This window comes from Protopterus annectens, chromosome 15.part0, assembly GCF_019279795.1.
Source record: "Protopterus annectens isolate FY-2018-M chromosome 15.part0, PAN1.0, whole genome shotgun sequence".
NCBI classification, from domain to species: domain Eukaryota; kingdom Metazoa; phylum Chordata; order Ceratodontiformes; family Protopteridae; genus Protopterus; species Protopterus annectens.
The window spans coordinates 49,950,821-49,968,466 of NC_056749.1; the positions used below are offsets into that span (position 1 = coordinate 49,950,821).

At 45.3% G+C, this 17,646-nt stretch overlaps 11 non-coding genes across 11 annotated transcripts; 3 read left to right on the top strand and 8 right to left on the bottom strand.

Annotated features, from left to right (window-relative positions):
• The first annotated feature begins 527 nt into the window (after window positions 1-527).
• On the top strand, window positions 528-601 carry TRNAN-GUU. The gene has a single exon. It is a non-coding gene; the product is annotated as a tRNA-Asn (tRNA).
• A 442-nt stretch (window positions 602-1,043) lies between these two features.
• TRNAV-AAC lies at window positions 1,044-1,116 on the bottom strand. The gene has a single exon. It is a non-coding gene; the product is annotated as a tRNA-Val (tRNA).
• A 3,702-nt stretch (window positions 1,117-4,818) lies between these two features.
• TRNAV-AAC lies at window positions 4,819-4,891 on the bottom strand. The gene has a single exon. It is a non-coding gene; the product is annotated as a tRNA-Val (tRNA).
• Window positions 4,892-5,700: 809 nt separating this feature from the next.
• TRNAD-GUC lies at window positions 5,701-5,772 on the bottom strand. The gene has a single exon. It is a non-coding gene; the product is annotated as a tRNA-Asp (tRNA).
• A 2,336-nt stretch (window positions 5,773-8,108) lies between these two features.
• Window positions 8,109-8,182, top strand: TRNAN-GUU. Its single transcript has one exon. It is a non-coding gene; the product is annotated as a tRNA-Asn (tRNA).
• Window positions 8,183-8,626: 444 nt separating this feature from the next.
• On the bottom strand, window positions 8,627-8,699 carry TRNAV-AAC. Its single transcript has one exon. It is a non-coding gene; the product is annotated as a tRNA-Val (tRNA).
• A 3,694-nt stretch (window positions 8,700-12,393) lies between these two features.
• Window positions 12,394-12,466, bottom strand: TRNAV-AAC. The gene has a single exon. It is a non-coding gene; the product is annotated as a tRNA-Val (tRNA).
• An 810-nt stretch (window positions 12,467-13,276) lies between these two features.
• TRNAD-GUC lies at window positions 13,277-13,348 on the bottom strand. The gene has a single exon. It is a non-coding gene; the product is annotated as a tRNA-Asp (tRNA).
• Window positions 13,349-15,672: 2,324 nt separating this feature from the next.
• On the top strand, window positions 15,673-15,746 carry TRNAN-GUU. The gene has a single exon. It is a non-coding gene; the product is annotated as a tRNA-Asn (tRNA).
• A 443-nt stretch (window positions 15,747-16,189) lies between these two features.
• TRNAV-AAC lies at window positions 16,190-16,262 on the bottom strand. The gene has a single exon. It is a non-coding gene; the product is annotated as a tRNA-Val (tRNA).
• Window positions 16,263-17,071: 809 nt separating this feature from the next.
• On the bottom strand, window positions 17,072-17,143 carry TRNAD-GUC. Its single transcript has one exon. It is a non-coding gene; the product is annotated as a tRNA-Asp (tRNA).
• Window positions 17,144-17,646: the final 503 nt, after the last annotated feature.

The following is a 17,646-nucleotide window of genomic DNA, read 5'->3' on the forward strand; positions in this document are numbered from 1 at the left end:
ACCTGAGATATAGTCAACTCTCGAAGAAAGCAAGCACCTGCACGCTCTACTGGCACTTCTACTTTAACTGCATTTGCTCCTTCTCTGCCTTACATGTTCCTTTCCAATCAATACCCAGCACATCTTCTCACCTGCTGCGTGCCATATTTTACCCACCAAAAGGTGACAGCCATCTATGGCTGCATTAACTCACTCAATCTCTGCAAACCCAACCAGCTGGAAAACCCAAACTGCGCACCCGCAATACTCTGCAAAGTGTCAGTGCACAATTCTACCGTGTTGCAGTCTGTGCGCAGTTTGCAAAATGATGAGTTAGTCTTACCGGAATACCTCTTCACTTGTTTTTATGGAGACATAATATACAATGCTCATCAGACATTTTTCCCATTGTATTAAAACAAAGCTTATTCATAATATCTCCAAGGGGATGATGGTATTTTACACCGGTTAAATCTCTGGTGTTTGAGTTTGTAGTGCGACGGAGAGGTTTCCCCTTTTTGCTGTACTTTTGGAGAAGGTGATCCTATGTCTCTGTGGCGCAATCGGTTAGCGCGTTCGGCTGTTAACTGAAAGGTTGGTGGTTCAAGCCCACCCAGGGACGCTTCTTCTTGCTACTGAAGAGACCTCAGGTGCTGACCCGTTAATAAAACTGATCTTCCAGGCCGTACTTACTTTGGGGCAGTGAGGAAACCGGGTCAGGCTCCTAGTGATCGACCTGCCGGAGGCCTTGTGGCCACCTACCAACCAGCAAAGATGTCACGTAAAGAGCTGCGGTTTTATTTCAAAATACTTAGCATCTGTGCATTTAAACAGATTTTGAACGTAATCTAATGTCGGCGGCAATTGTTTCTGTGCCCTTGCAATCTGTCGTCAACTGATGTACTGTCGCACAGCAGAGCAGGATTTTCTCAATTGAAGCAGTTCTATCTGAAGCAATCAAGAGCACACTTAAAGGTATCTCAAACCAAGGATTGGGTTACTGGAAGCGAATCTGTTATGCTTCATCACGCCTACCCCAATTCTCTTATCTTGCACTGGCATAATGGTTCCACTGGGGATCGAACCCAGGACCTTCTGCGTGTTAAGCAGACGTGATAACCACTACACTACAGAACCTGCTTGCTCGTCTCCTCTCCTAGACATCTCACTGTGTCTCTAGCTAGCTAGCCAGCCAGCTAGCTAGCTAGCTGTCTGTCTACGTTTTCGTACATATAGCTATTGCTATAGATGGAGAGGCAGATAGGTAGATACGTTTATATGTGTGCACACACACGCCTGCAGCGTGGGTATCGCTGGTCTACTGACTCTTTGCAGCCATGATTTCCTCGACTCAAACTTATCGACAAATAGCTCGAAGTTAGTTTCCACGTGTTAGAAGTGTAGCAGCTGCGAAATAAACAGAGCATACGATATTTGCAGTAATTAATGAATATATTTAAAGTGTGCTGAACAGTGTGAGCAACTTATTTAGCGAGGTCACCGGTGAGAGACCCGATAAAGAGAACTATGTGAAAACTGCAATCTTTCAAGTTGCTGAGCTACACCTTGCCCTTATACTAGGCCCGACACCAGGTTGAGCTTCAGCACTACAGGTAGGGGGTGACTATCTGGAAATCTGTGCTGTACTCACTGCTGAAAAGCAGTGATAGAAAGCAGGAAGCTCGTGGCAATGGGCTGACAGCAAGTTACTAGGCCTGCAGTCAAGGTGACTGTTAAGGAGTCAAACCAAACAAGAATGCCCCATTGGTGAGTCTGGTATAGTCACTCGCTCCATCTAGCAGTCACTAAAGGAGTTTTGTCAGAATCAAACCACGTACCACAGAAATGAATAGTCGATATGACTATTAATAGGTTGTTAATAGTTCACAGGCATGATCCAGTGCTCTGATGAAAGCTAGACCAAAAAGAAGCTGCGTGCTCCCGTCGAGAATCGAACCCCGGTCTCCCGCGTGACAGGCGGGGATACTCACCACTATACTAACGAGGAAGCCACTGGCACTTGACCCTGTCCGACGGCAGACAAGTCCATAGGGTTAACACACTTAAGGTTACTGCCATCATTTTCTCTACTGGTACTTCAAATGGAATTTTGAAACGAGCAGCCTTAAACTTCATAGCTCATTTTCCTTTGAATGAATAAAGTGGGGCAATCTGTGGCGGATTAATTATTACGTAGTTACATGTGGGGAAGAGTTGTCGCGCTTGAAGCTCACCCTCGGCTGGACTGAAAGTGAGCTATCAGCCAAAGAGGAAACAAATGTTTTGAATTGAGAGTCTCTCGGCCTTCAACTGAATGAGCGATATGTTCTAACTGAAGGGAGTTTCTTGTCTCTGAAGCGGCTCCCTCCGTGTCTTAAGTGCTTCTGATACTCAGGAAGTGGCGAGAAGAATGTAAGATTGAGTTCTAGGACGTGTGATGTCAGGATGCAAACTGCTGACCACGTGAGATGCCGGCCAAAGAGGAAGACGTAAGAAAGACTAGATCTCAACGGATGGCAATCTATACGAAATATATAAGAAGCACCTTGTCTTGACAAGGAAGAGATGCCACCCACCAGGGCGTAACTGATACTAGGAAAACTACAGGCACCTAGCTGACATAAAGGGAGGGTGAAAAAATCGGAAACCCCAAACAACTCGGGGGGGTGGGCTGTGGTTGCTGGACCTCCTTTGATAAGACAAGAGGAGTTTATTAAGATTACAGCGACCAAAAACTCAGCTACGTTTCGAAAATGAAGGAGTGTGATGACATCTGTGCTGAGAAACGACACCGTCTGTTTCCAAATCCAGCTCGTGACAAAGAAAGAATGCATAAGTGGGAGAAAATACATGGTAAACCATGGCATTCTGGTCATGCTAATGAGCTGGTAAAACAAGTTTGGATTTCCGTGGTTTATCCTTTCAGTTTGTCGAATAAACAGATTGCCCCTTCTGCTCAGGTATCACATCTGTGCAGCGCTGGATCTCTTTTTAATTTGAGAACTGACAAAAAAGGCTATAAAAATGAAATGTCACCCATCACCTGATTAGCATACCCATAAAGCCATGCTTTAGCTCGGGTCACTCTCTGAAACTTTTCCTCGGGCTGTCTTAGAATTTTAAAATCCAGGTTTCTTACGCGTGTCAGCCTGCCCACTTATGGTGTTTTGTCCTGCAGTACTTCATCTTCTGTCCCCACGACTCTACTGGAGAGGATGCTCTACAACAGGCGATCTTGCCAGAAGTATATCTGTTCCCAGTGAGGCGAGCCACTGCGGACAGCCACTGTCAAACACTTTCTTGAGCTGTTGTCCCTCTTCCCATCCGTGCCACTTCAGTTTCTGCTCTCACGCCTCTTTCTTTTTACTTTTCTCCCTCAGATATTTTTCATTTTCCATTAAGATAGCATTTACACAGTATTCTTAACTATCATTTCAAACCACTGTATACCATATTTACAACAGCTCCACTTTCAGTTGTATACGCTGTATGTTGTTAAATATAGAATTAACAGATCAGTTATCAGAGATATAATATTGATTATGCTTAGAGTGTACAGCAAAGACAGAACTTTCTTCTGAGGATTATTTACCAACGGCCTGGGATAGATTCGTAGTTCTTTCATTTTCATTTCCATCCATGCAGTTGTCTTCGGTCTTTCCTTCTTTTCTAATGTGGCTTCGCGACTCCTTACCGGCTAAGACAACACTGCTACAGGGCAAGTCAGAGTGTAGCGGGGCATGTCAAGCCTGGGGTGCTCACAGCACCATTGCACGCCAGCTATACCGGCTTAGCTGATGTCCTGTGCCACCTGAGATATAGTCAACTCTCGAAGAAAGCAAGCACCTGCACGCTCTACTGGCACTTCTACTTTAACTGCATTTGCTCCTTCTCTGCCTTACATGTTCCTTTCCAATCAATACCCAGCACATCTTCTCACCTGCTGCGTGCCATATTTTACCCACCAAAAGGTGACAGCCATCTATGGCTGCATTAACTCACTCAATCTCTGCAAACCCAACCCGCTGGAAAACCCAAACTGCGCACCGCAATACTCTGCAAAGTGTCAGTGCACAATTCTACCGTGTTGCAGTCTGTGCGCGGTTGCAAAATGATGAGTTAGTCTTACGGAATACCTCTTCACTTGTTTTATGGAGACATAATATACAATGCTCATCAGACATTTTTCCCATTGTATTAACACAAAGCTTATTCATAATATCTCCAAGGGGATGATGGTATTTTACACGGTTAAATCTCTGGTGTTTGAGTTTGTAGTCGACGGAGAGGTTTCCCCTTTTGCTGTACTTTTGGAGAAGGTGATCCTATGTCTCTGTGGCAATCGGTTAAGCGTTCGGCTGTTAACGAAGGGTGGTGGTTCAAGCCCACCCAGGGGCGCTTCTTCTTGCTACAGAAGAGACCTCAGGTGCTGACCCGTTAATAAAACTGATCTTCCAGGCCGTACTTACTTTGGGGCAGTGAGGAAACGGGTCAGGCTCCTAGTGATCGACCTGCCAGAGGCCTTGTGGTCACCTACCAACCTGTAAAGATGTTACTAAAGAGCTGCGGTTTTATTTCAAAATACTTAGCATCTGTGCATTTAAACACATTCGAACGTAATCTAAAGGGGTCGGCAATTGTTTCTGTGCCCTTGCAATCTGTACGTCAACTGATATACTGTCGCACAGCAGAGCAGGATTTTTCTCAATTGAAGCAGTTTTATCTGAAGCAATCAAGAGCACATTTAAAGGTATCTCAAACCAAGGATTGGGTTACTGGAAACGAATCTGTTATGCTTCATCACGCCTACCCCAATTCTCTTATCTTGCACTGGCATAATGGTTCCACTGGGGATCGAACCCAGGACCTTCTGCGTGTTAAGCAGACGTGATAACCACTACACTACAGAACCTGCTTGCTCGTCTCCTCTCCTAGACATCTCACTGTGTCTCTAGCTAGCTAGCCAGCCAGCTAGCTAGCTAGCTGTCTGTCTACGTATACGTACATATAGCTATTGCTATAGATGGAGAGGCAGATAGGTAGATACGTTTATATGTGTGCACACACACGCGCCTGCAGCGTGGGTATGCGCTAGTCTACTGACTCTTTGCAGCCATGATTTCCTCGACTCAAACTTATGCGACAAATAGCTCGAAGTTAGTTTCCACGTGTTAGAAGTGTAGCACGCTGCGAAATAAACAGAGCATACGATATTTGCAGTAATTAATGAATATATTTAAAGTGTGCTGAACAGTGTGAGCAACTTATTTAGCGAGGTCACCGGTGAGAGACCGATAAAGAGAACTATGTCGAAAACTGCAATCTTTCAAGTTGCTGAGCTACACCTTGCCCCTTATACTAGGCCCGACACCAGGTTGAGCTTCAGCACTACAGGTAGGGGGTGACTATCTGGAAATCTGTGCTGTACTCACTGCTGAAAAGCAGTGATAGAAAGCAGGAAGCTCGTGGCAATGGGCTGACAGCAAGTTACTAGGCCTGCAGTCAAGGTGACTGTTAAGGAGTCAAACCAAACAAGAATGCCCCATTGGTGAGTCTGGTATAGTCACTCGCTCCATCTAACGCAGTCACTAAAGGAGTTTTGTCAGAATCAAACCACGTACCACAGAAATGAATAGTCGATATGACTATTAATAGGTTGTTAATAGTTCACAGGCATGATCCAGTGCTCTGATGAAAGCTAGACCAAAAAGAAGCTACGTGCTCCCCGTCGGGGAATCGAACCCCGGTCTCCCGCGTGACAGGCGGGGATACTCACCACTATACTAACGAGGAAGCCACTGGCACTTGACCCTGTCCGACGGCAGACAAGTCCATAGGGTTAACACACTTAAGGTTACTGCCATCATTTTCTCTACTGGTACTTCAAATGGAATTTTGAAACGAGCAGCCTTAAACTTCATAGCTCATTTTCCTTTGAATGAATAAAGTGGGGCAATCTGTGAGCGGATTAATTATTAAGTAGTTACATGTGGGGAAGAGTTGTCGCGCTTGAAGCTCACCCTCGGCAGCTGGACTGAAAGTGAGCTATCAGCCAAAGAGGAAACAAATGTTTTGAATTGGAGTCTCTCGGCCTTCAACTGAATGAACGAATGTTCTAACTGAAGGGAGTTTCTTGTCTCTGAAGCGGCTCCCTCCGTGTCTTAAGTGCTTCTGATACTCAGGAAGTGGCCGAGAAGAATGTAAGATTGAGTTCTAGGACGTGTGATGTCAGGATGCAAACTGCTGACCACGTGAGATGCCGGCCAAAGAGGAAGACGTAAGAAAGACTAGATCTCAACGGATGGCAATCTATACGAAATATATAAGAAGCACCTTGTCTTGACAAGGAAGAGATGCCACCCACCAGGACGTGACTGATACTAGGAAAACTACAGGCACATAGCTGACATAAAAGGGAGGGTGAAAAAAAATCGGAAACCCCAAACAACTCGGGGCGGGGGGAGGGGCTGTGGTTGCTGGACCTCCTTTGATAAGACAAGAGGAGTTTATTAAGATTACAGCGACCAAAAAACTCAGCTACGTTTCGAAAATGAAGGAGTGTGATGACATCTGTGCTGAGAAACGACACCGTCTGTTTCCAAATCCAGCTCGTGACAAAGAAAGAATCGCAAGTGGGAGAAAATACATGGTAAACCATGGCATTCTGGTCATGCTAATGAGCTGGTAAAACAAGTTTGGATTTCCGTGGTTTATCCTTTCAGTTTGTCGAATAAACAGATTGCCCCTTCTGCTCAGGTATCACATCTGTGCAGCGCTGGATCTCTTTTTAATTTGAGAACTGACAAAAAAGGCTATAAAAATGAAATGTCACCCATCACCTGATTAGCATACCCATAAAGCCATGCTTTAGCTCGGGGTCACTCTCTGAAACTTTTCCTCGGGCTGTCTTAGAATTTTAAAATCCAGGTTTCTTACGCGTGTCAGCCTGCCCACTTATGGTGTTTTGTCCTGCAGTACTTCATCTTCTGTCCCCGACTCTACTGGAGAGGATGCTCTACAACAGGCGATCTTGCCAGAAGTATATCTGTTCCCAGTGAGGCGAGCCACTGCGGACAGCCCCTGTCAGACACTTTCTTGAGCTGTTGTCCCCTCTTCCCATCCGTGCCACTTCAGTTTCTGCTCTCACGCCTCTTTCTTTTTTACTTTTCTCCCTCAGATATTTTTTCATTTTCCATTAAGATAGCATTTACACAGTATTCTTAACTATCATTTCAAACCACTGTATACCATATTTACAACAGCTCCACTTTCAGTTGTATACGCTGTATGTTGTTAAATATAAATTAACAGATCAGTTATCAGAGATATAATATTGATTATCATAGAGTGTACAGCAAAGACAGAACTTTCTTCTGAGGATTATTTACCAGCGGCCTGGGATAGATTAAGTAGTTCTTTCATTTTCATTTCCATCCATGCAGTTGTCTTGGTCTTTCCTTCTTTTCTAATGTGGCTTCGCGACTCCTTACCGGCTAAGACAACACTGCTACAGGGCAAGTCAGAGTGTAGCGGGGCATGTCAAGCCTGGGGTGCTCACAGCACCATTGCCGCCAACTATACCGGCTTAGCTGATGTCCTGTGCCACCTGAGATATAGTCAACTCTCGAAGAAAGCAAGCACCTGCAGCTCTACTGGCACTTCTACTTTAACTGCATTTGCTCCTTCTCTGCCTTACATGTTCCTTTCCAATCAATACCCAGCACATCTTCTCACCTGCTGCGTGCCATATTTTACCCACCAAAAGGTGACAGCCATCTATGGCTGCATTAACTCACTCAATCTCTGCAAACCCAACCCGCTGGAAAACCCAAACTGCGCACCCGCAATACTCTGCAAAGTGTCAGTGCACAATTCTACCGTGTTGCAGTCTGTGCGCAGTTTGCAAAATGATGAGTTAGTCTTACCGGAATACCTCTTCACTTGTTTTTATGGAGACATAATATACAATGCTCATCAGACATTTTCCCATTGTATTAACACAAAGCTTATTCATAATATCTCCAAGGGGATGATGGTATTTTACACTGGTTAAATCTCTGGTGTTTGAGTTTGTAGTGCGACGGAGAGGTTTCCCCTTTTTGCTGTACTTTTGGAGAAGGTGATCCTATGTCTCTGTGGCGCAATCGGTTAGCGCGTTCGGCTGTTAACCGTAAGGTTGGTGGTTCAAGCCCACCCAGGGACGCTTCTTCTTGCTACTGAAGAGACCTCAGGTGCTGACCCGTTAATAAAACTGATCTTCCAGGCCGTACTTACTTTGGGGCAGTGAGGCAAGCGGGTCAGGCTCCCTAGTGAGCGACCTGCCAGAGGCCTTGTGGCCACCTACCAACCTGTAACTATGTTACTTAAAGAGCTGCGCCTTTCTTTCAAAATACTTAGTAACTGTGCATTTAAACACATTTGAGCGTAATCTAAAGACGTCGGCAATTGTTTCTGTGCCCTTGCAATCTGTACGTCAACTGATATACTGTCGCACAGCAGAGCAGGATTTTTCTCAATTGAAGCAGTTTTATCTGAAGCAATCAAGAGCACATTTAAAGGTATCTCAAACCAAGGATTGGGTTACTGGAAACGAATCTGTTATGCTTCATCACGCCTACCCCAATTCTCTTATCTTGCACTGGCATAATGGTTCCACTGGGGATCGAACCCAGGACCTTCTGCGTGTTAAGCAGACGTGATAACCACTACACTACAGAACCTGCTTGCTCGTCTCCTCTCCTAGACATCTCACTGTGTCTCTAGCTAGCTAGCCAGCCAGCTAGCTAGCTATTGCTATAGATGGAGAGGCAGATAGGTAGATACGTTTATATGTGTGCACACACACGCCTGCAGCGTGGGTATCGCTAGTCTACTGACTCTTTGCAGCCATGATTTCCTCGACTCAAACTTATCGACAAATAGCTCGAAGTTAGTTTCCACGTGTTAGAAGTGTATGCGCTGCGAAATAAACAGAGCATACGATATTTGCAGTAATTAATGAATATATTTAAAGTGTGCTGAACAGTGTGAGCAACTTATTTAGCGAGGTCACCGAGTGAGAGACCCGGTAAGAGAACTATGTCGAAAACTGCAATCTTTCAAGTTGCTGAGCTACACCTTGCCCCTTATACTAGGCCCGACACCAGGTTGAGCTTCAGCACTACAGGTAGGGGGTGACTATCTGGAAATCTGTGCTGTACTCACTGCTGAAAAGCAGTGATAGAAAGCAGGAAGCTCGTGGCAATGGGCTGACAGCAAGTTACTAGGCCTGCAGTCAAGGTGACTGTTAAGGAGTCAAACCAAACAAGAATGCCCCATTGGTGAGTCTGGTATAGTCACTCGCTCCATCTAACGCCGTCACTAAAGGAGTTTTGTCAGAATCAAACCACGTACCACAGAAATGAATAGTCGATATGACTATTAATAGGTTGTTAATAGTTCACAGGCATGATCCAGTGCTCTGATGAAAGCTAGACCAAAAAGAAGCTACGTGCTCCCCGTCGAGAATCGAACCCGGTCTCCCGCGTGACAGGCGGGGACACTCACCACTATACTAACGAGGAAGCCACTGGCACTTGACCCTGTCCGACGGCAGACAAGTCCATAGGGTTAACACACTTAAGGTTACTGCCATCATTTTCTCTACTGGTACTTCAAATGGAATTTTGAAACGAGCAGCCTTAAACTTCATAGCTCATTTTCCTTTGAATGAATAAAGTGGGGCAATCTGTGGCGGATTAATTATTAAGTAGTTACATGTGGGGAAGAGTTGTCGCATGAAGCTCACCCTCGGCGCTGGACTGAAAGTGAGCTATCAGCCAAAAGAGGAAACAAATGTTTTGAATTCGGGGAGTCTCTCGGCCTTCAACTGAATGAACGAATGTTCTAACTGAAGGGAGTTTCTTGTCTCTGAAGCGGCTCCCTCCGTGTCTTAAGTGCTTCTGATACTCAGGAAGTGGCCGAGAAGAATGTAAGATTGAGTTCTAGGACGTGTGATGTCAGGATGCAAACTGCTGACCACGTGAGATGCCGGCCAAAGAGGAAGACGTAAGAAAGACTAGATCTCAACGGATGGCAATCTATACGAAATATATAAGAAGCACCTTGTCTTGACAAGGAAGAGATGCCACCCACCAGGACGTGACTGCTACTAGGAAAACTACAGGCACATAGCTGACATAAAGGGAGGGTGAAAAAAATCGGAAACCCCAAACAACTCGGGCGGGGGGGCCTGTGGTTGCTGGACCTCCTTTGATAAGACAAGAGGAGTTTATTAAGATTACAGCGACCAAAAAACTCAGCTACGTTTGAAAATGAAGGAGTGTGATGACATCTGTGCTGAGAAAGCGACACCGTCTGTTTCCAAATCCAGCTCGTGACAAAGAAAGAATGCATAAGTGGGAGAAAATACATGGTAAACCATGGCATTCTGGTCATGCTAATGAGCTGGTAAAACAAGTTTGGATTTCCGTGGTTTATCCTTTCAGTTTGTCGAATAAACAGATTGCCCCTTCTGCTCAGGTATCACATCTGTGCAGCGCTGGATCTCTTTTTAATTTGAGAACTGACAAAAAAGGCTATAAAAATGAAATGTCACCCATCACCTGATTAGCATACCCATAAAGCCATGCTTTAGCTCGGGGTCACTCTCTGAAACTTTTCCTCGGGCTGTCTTAGAATTTTAAAATCCAGGTTTCTTACGCGTGTCAGCCTGCCCACTTATGGTGTTTTGTCCTGCAGTACTTCATCTTCTGTCCCCACGACTCTACTGGAGAGGATGCTCTACAACAGGCGATCTTGCCAGAAGTATATCTGTTCCCAGTGAGGGCGAGCCACTGCGGACAGCCCCTGTCAGACACTTTCTTGAGCTGTTGTCCCCTCTTCCCATCCGTGCCACTTCAGTTTCTGCTCTCACGCCTCTTTCTTTTTTACTTTTCTCCCTCAGATATTTTTTCATTTTCCATTAAGATAGCATTTACACAGTATTCTTAACTATCATTTCAAACCACTGTATACCATATTTACAACAGCTCCACTTTCAGTTGTATACGCTGTATGTTGTTAAATATAGAATTAACAGATCAGTTATCAGAGATATAATATTGATTATCGCAGAGTGTACAGCAAAGACAGAACTTTCTTCTGAGGATTATTTACCAACGGCCTGGGATAGATTAAGTAGTTCTTTCATTTTCATTTCCATCCATGCAGTTGTCTTCGGTCTTTCCTTCTTTTCTAATGTGGCTTCGCGACTCCTTACCGGCTAAGACAACACTGCTACAGGGCAAGTCAGAGTGTAGCGGGGCATGTCAAGCCTGGGGTGCTCACAGCACCATTGCCGCCAACTATACCGGCTTAGCTGATGTCCTGTGCCACCTGAGATATAGTCAACTCTCGAAGAAAGCAAGCACCTGCAGCTCTACTGGCACTTCTACTTTAACTGCATTTGCTCCTTCTCTGCCTTACATGTTCCTTTCCAATCAATACCCAGCACATCTTCTCACCTGCTGCGTGCCATATTTTACCCACCAAAAGGTGACAGCCATCTATGGCTGCATTAACTCACTCAATCTCTGCAAACCCAACCCGCTGGAAAACCCAAACTGCGCACCGCAATACTCTGCAAAGTGTCAGTGCACAATTCTACCGTGTTGCAGTCTGTGCGCAGTTTGCAAAATGATGAGTTAGTCTTACCGGAATACCTCTTCACTTGTTTTTATGGAGACATAATATACAATGCTCATCAGACATCTTCCCCATTGTATTAACACAAAGCTTATTCATAATATCTCCAAGGGGATGATGGTATTTTACACGGTTAAATCTCTGGTGTTTGAGTTTGTAGTCGGACCGAGAAGTTCCCCCTTTTTGCTGTACTTTTGGAGAAGGTAATCCTATGTCTCTGTGGCGCAATCGGTTAAGCGTTCGGCTGTTAACGAAGGTTGGTGGTTCAAGCCCACCCAGGGACGCTTCTTCTTGCTACTGAAGAGACCTCAGGTGCTGACCCGTTAATAAAACTGATCTTCCAGGCCGTACTTACTTTGGGGCAGTGAGGAAACGGGGTCAGGCTCCCTAGTGATCGACCTGCCAGAGGCCTTGTGGCCACCTACCAACCTGTAAAGATGTTACTAAAAGAGCTGCGGTTTTATTTCAAAATACTTAGCATCTGTGCATTTAAACACATTTGGAACGTAATCTAAAGACGTCGGCAATTGTTTCTGTGCCCTTGCAATCTGTACGTCAACTGATATACTGTCGCACAGCAGAGCAGGATTTTTCTCAATTGAAGCAGTTTTATCTGAAGCAATCAAGAGCACATTTAAAGGTATCTCAAACCAAGGATTGGGTTACTGGAAACGAATCTGTTATGCTTCATCACGCCTACCCCAATTCTCTTATCTTGCACTGGCATAATGGTTCCACTGGGGATCGAACCCAGGACCTTCTGCGTGTTAAGCAGACGTGATAACCACTACACTACAGAACCTGCTTGCTCGTCTCCTCTCCTAGACATCTCACTGTGTCTCTAGCTAGCTAGCCAGCCAGCTAGCTAGCTAGCTGTCTGTCTACGTATACGTACATATAGCTATTGCTATAGATGGAGAGGCAGATAGGTAGATACGTTTATATGTGTGCACACACACGCACGCACACGCGTGGGTATGCGCTGGTCTACTGACTCTTTGCAGCCATGATTTCCTCGACTCAAACTTATGCGACAAATAGCTCGAAGTTAGTTTCCACGTGTTAGAAGTGTAGCACGCTGCGAAATAAACAGAGCATACGATATTTGCAGTAATTAATGAATATATTTAAAGTGTGCTGAACAGTGTGAGCAACTTATTTAGCGAGGTCACCGGTGAGAGACCGATAAAGAGAACTATGTCGAAAACTGCAATCTTTCAAGTTGCTGAGCTACACCTTGCCCCTTATACTAGGCCCGACACCAGGTTGAGCTTCAGCACTACAGGTAGGGGGTGACTATCTGGAAATCTGTGCTGTACTCACTGCTGAAAAGCAGTGATAGAAAGCAGGAAGCTCGTGGCAATGGGCTGACAGCAAGTTACTAGGCCTGCAGTCAAGGTGACTGTTAAGGAGTCAAACCAAACAAGAATGCCCCATTGGTGAGTCTGGTATAGTCACTCGCTCCATCTAACGCAGTCACTAAAGGAGTTTTGTCAGAATCAAACCACGTACCACAGAAATGAATAGTCGATATGACTATTAATAGGTTGTTAATAGTTCACAGGCATGATCCAGTGCTCTGATGAAAGCTAGACCAAAAAGAAGCTACGTGCTCCCCGTCGAGGAATCGAACCCCGGTCTCCCGCGTGACAGGCGGGGATACTCACCACTATACTAACGAGGAAGCCACTGGCACTTGACCCTGTCCGACGGCAGACAAGTCCATAGGGTTAACACACTTAAGGTTACTGCCATCATTTTCTCTACTGGTACTTCAAATGGAATTTTGAAACGAGCAGCCTTAAACTTCATAGCTCATTTTCCTTTGAATGAATAAAGTGGGGCAATCTGTGAGCGGATTAATTATTCGTAGTTACATGTGGGGAAGAGTTGTCGCATGAAGCTCACCCTCGGCGCTGGACTGAAAGTGAGCTATCAGCCAAAGAGGAAACAAATGTTTTGAATTAGGAGTCTCGGCCTTCAACTGAATGAACGAATGTTCTAACTGAAGGGAGTTTCTTGTCTCTGAAGCGGCTCCCTCCGTGTCTTAAGTGCTTCTGATACTCAGGAAGTGGGCGAGAAGAATGTAAGATTGAGTTCTAGGACGTGTGATGTCAGGATGCAAACTGCTGACCACGTGAGATGCCGGCCAAAGAGGAAGACGTAAGAAAGACTAGATCTCAACGGATGGCAATCTATACGAAATATATAAGAAGCACCTTGTCTTGACAAGGAAGAGATGCCACCCACCAGGACGTGACTGATACTAGGAAAACTACAGGCACATAGCTGACATAAAGGGAGGGTGAAAAAATCGGAAACCCCAAACAACTCGGGGCGGGGGGAGGGGCTGTGGTTGCTGGACCTCCTTTGATAAGACAAGAGGAGTTTATTAAGATTACAGCGACCAAAACGCTCAGCTACGTTTGAAAATGAAGGAGTGTGATGACATCTGTGCTGAGAAAGCGACACCGTCTGTTTCCAAATCCAGCTCGTGACAAAGAAAGAATGCAAGTGGGAGAAAATACATGGTAAACCATGGCATTCTGGTCATGCTAATGAGCTGGTAAAACAAGTTTGGATTTCCGTGGTTTATCCTTTCAGTTTGTCGAATAAACAGATTGCCCCTTCTGCTCAGGTATCACATCTGTGCAGCGCTGGATCTCTTTTTAATTTGAGAACTGACAAAAGGCTATAAAAATGAAATGTCACCCATCACCTGATTAGCATACGCATAAAGGCATGCTTTAGGTGAGGGTTACTGTCTGAAACTTTTCCTCGGGCTGTCTTAGAATTTTAAAATCCAGGTTTCTTCTGGCGTGTCAGCCTGCCCACTTATGGTGTTTTGTCCTGCAGTACTTCATCTTCTGTCCCCGACTCTACTGGAGGATGCTCTACAACAGGCGATCTTGCCAGAAGTATATCTGTTCCCAGTGAGGCGAGCCACTGCGGACAGCCCTGTCAGACACTTTCTTGAGCTGTTGTCCCCTCTTCCCATCCGTGCCACTTCAGTTTCTGCTCTCACGCCTCTTTCTTTTTTACTTTTCTCCCTCAGATATTTTTCATTTTCCATTAAGATAGCATTTACACAGTATTCTTAACTATCATTTCAAACCACTGTATACCATATTTACAACAGCTCCACTTTCAGTTGTATACGCTGTATGTTGTTAAATATAGAATTAACAGATCAGTTATCAGAGATATAATATTGATTATCGCAGAGTGTACAGCAAAGACAGAACTTTCTTCTGAGGATTATTTACCAACGGCCTGGGATAGATTAAGTAGTTCTTTCATTTTCATTTCCATCCATGCAGTTGTCTTGGTCTTTCCTTCTTTTCTAATGTGGCTTGCGACTCCTCACCGGCTAAGACCACACTGCTACAGGGCAAGTCAGACTGTAGCGGGCCATGCCAAGCCTGGGGTGCTCACAGCACCATTGCCGCCACCTATACCGGCTTAGCTGATGTCCTGTGCCACCTGAGATATAGTCAACTCTCGAAGAAAGCAAGCACCTGCACGCTCTACTGGCACTTCTACTTTAACTGCATTTGCTCCTTCTCTGCCTTACATGTTCCTTTCCAATCAATACCCAGCACATCTTCTCACCTGCTGCGTGCCATATTTTACCCACCAAAAGGTGACAGCCATCTATGGCTGCATTAACTCACTCAATCTCTGCAAACCCAACCCGCTGGAAAACCCAAACTGCGCACCCGCAATACTCTGCAAAGTGTCAGTGCACAATTCTACCGTGTTGCAGTCTGTGCGCGGTCTGCACAATGATGAGTTAGTCTTACCGGAATACCTCTTCACTTGTTTTTATGGAGACATAATATACAATGCTCATCAGACATTTTTCCCATTGTATTAACACAAAGCTTATTCATAATATCTCCAAGGGGATGATGGTATTTTACACCGGTTAAATCTCTGGTGTTTGAGTTTGTAGTGCGACGGAGAGGTTTCCCCTTTTTGCTGTACTTTTGGAGAAGGTGATCCTATGTCTCTGTGGCGCAATCGGTTAGCGCGTTCGGCTGTTAACTGAAAGGTTGGTGGTTCAAGCCCACCCAGGGACGCTTCTTCTTGCTACTGAAGAGACCTCAGGTGCTGACCCGTTAATAAAACTGATCTTCCAGGCCGTACTTACTTTGGGGCAGTGAGGAAACGGGTCAGGCTCCCTAGTGATCGACCTGCCAGAGGCCTTGTGGCCACCTACCAACCTGTAAAGATGTTACTAAAAGAGCTGCGGTTTTATTTCAAAATACTTAGCATCTGTGCATTTAAACACATTTCGAACGTAATCTAAAGACGTCGGCAATTGTTTCTGTGCCCTTGCAATCTGTCGTCAAATGATATACTGTCGCACAGGAGAGGAGGGATTTTCTCAATTGAAGCAGTTTTATCTGAAGCAATCAAGAGCACATTTAAAGGTATCTCAAACCAAGGATTGGGTTACTGGAAACGAATCTGTTATGCTTCATCACGCCTACCCCAATTCTCTTATCTTGCACTGGCATAATGGTTCCACTGGGGATCGAACCCAGGACCTTCTGCGTGTTAAGCAGACGTGATAACCACTACACTACAGAACCTGCTTGCTCGTCTCCTCTCCTAGACATCTCACTGTGTCTCTAGCTAGCTAGCCAGCCAGCTAGCTAGCTAGCTGTCTGTCTACGTATACGTACATATAGCTATTGCTATAGATGGAGAGGCAGATAGGTAGATACGTTTATATGTGTGCACACACACACGCACACGCGTGGGTATGCGCTGGTCTACTGACTCTTTGCAGCCATGATTTCCTCGACTCAAACTTATGCGACAAATAGCTCGAAGTTAGTTTCCACGTGTTAGAAGTGTAGCACGCTGCGAAATAAACAGAGCATACGATATTGGCAGTAATTAATGAATATATTTAAAGTGTGCTGAACAGTGTGAGCAACTTATTTAGCGAGGTCACCGAGTGAGAGACCCGGTAAGAGAACTATGTCGAAAACTGCAATCTTTCAAGTTGCTGAGCTACACCTTGCCCCTTATACTAGGCCCGACACCAGGTTGAGCTTCAGCACTACAGGTAGGGGGTGACTATCTGGAAATCTGTGCTGTACTCACTGCTGAAAAGCAGTGATAGAAAGCAGGAAGCTCGTGGCAATGGGCTGACAGCAAGTTACTAGGCCTGCAGTCAAGGTGACTGTTAAGGAGTCAAACCAAACAAGAATGCCCCATTGGTGAGTCTGGTATAGTCACTCGCTCCATCTAACGCAGTCACTAAAGGAGTTTTGTCAGAATCAAACCACGTACCACAGAAATGAATAGTCGATATGACTATTAATAGGTTGTTAATAGTTCACAGGCATGATCCAGTGCTCTGATGAAAGCTAGACCAAAAAGAAGCTACGTGCTCCCCGTCGGGGAATCGAACCCCGGTCTCCCGCGTGACAGGCGGGGATACTCACCACTATACTAACGAGGAAGCCACTGGCACTTGACCCTGTCCGACGGCAGACAAGTCCATAGGGTTAACACACTTAAGGTTACTGCCATCATTTTCTCTACTGGTACTTCAAATGGAATTTTGAAACGAGCAGCCTTAAACTTCATAGCTCATTTTCCTTTGAATGAATAAAGTGGGGCAATCTGTGAGCGGATTAATTATTGGTAGTTACATGTGGGGAAGAGTTGTCGCACTTGAAGCTCACCCTCGGCGCTGGACTGAAAGTGAGCTATCAGCCAAAGAGGAAACAAATGTTTTGAATTCGGGGAGTCTCTCGGCCTTCAACTGAATGAACGAATGTTCTAACTGAAGGGAGTTTCTTGTCTCTGAAGCGGCTCCCTCCGTGTCTTAAGTGCTTCTGATACTCAGGAAGTGGCCGAGAAGAATGTAAGATTGAGTTCTAGGACGTGTGATGTCAGGATGCAAACTGCTGACCACGTGAGATGCCGGCCAAAGAGGAAGACGTAAGAAAGACTAGATCT